Below are 1,001 nucleotides of genomic sequence, written 5' to 3' on the forward strand. Positions count from 1 at the left end.
GAGTATTCCCAAATTGTTGACAAATTCCCTTATTTTCTGTTCTGAGTCTAGATTCCACTGTTGGCCACTAGGTGGAGATTGGATCTTTCTTATGCCTTAATACCATTTTAAATTCAGAATCTTTGCAATGGATAATCAGGCATTTTCCTCAAAAACTTTAAAACACTTCTCACGAGAGGTAAAAACAACCCACAGTTTCAATTCTCTGTAGTTGTCCAATAAAAGGGGACAGGATAAAAGTACTAAATTATTTCCCTACAATGTTTCCATATGGCAACCCTCTAGCCCACGGGGACAAGCTTCACAGCTCAACTCAGTGGTGGGAATTCTGAGTTAACTCACAGCTTTATGGCTGTACTGGGACCACACCATGTTTGGAGGATTCTTGACCAAGCATAAAGTCAAGGGAGACCTCTTTTCTTGTCAAACTCTATTAATCAGTTAATCTATTGGTTCTTTTCATAAAGGAGAGGGTGAAACGTTCAGGACTCCGAGAGTCAGACAGTCAAAATGGTTTTTTAAAGTACGTCCCTTTTACTAATAACTCAAGATAATAAAGTGATCATTAGGTGTTATGAACACCGGTTTCTCACCCTCTGCTGCTGAGGTTTGCTTGTTTGTGTGTTTCTTTCTTCTCAAAAGCCCAAATAGTGCAGCCCCTCAGAGGCAATGCACCAGTGGGAGGCTCGTTTGCAGTCAGATTCCTTGGATGTAAAATCCCGTGTGTGCAGAATAGATTATACCTCTCCCTTTTTGGGCAAAGGTGATTGACAATGGATATATCAAATGACAACTTCCCTTTCTCATTTGGGGCACTGAGAGATCGGCAGCCCCGACTCTCTCCAGGAAATATCATAGAATAGAAACCGCGTATAATTTCTCATGGCAGAGAGGAACAGTTATACGCTGCTGGTGGGACTGTAAACTAGGACAACCTCTATGGAAAGTAGTATGGAGATACCTCAAAGAGCTAAAAGTAGATCTACCATTTGATCCAGCAA

This window comes from Propithecus coquereli, unplaced genomic scaffold (genome assembly GCF_000956105.1).
Source record: "Propithecus coquereli isolate 6110/MARCELLA unplaced genomic scaffold, Pcoq_1.0 Scaffold734, whole genome shotgun sequence".
NCBI lineage: Eukaryota > Metazoa > Chordata > Mammalia > Primates > Indriidae > Propithecus > Propithecus coquereli.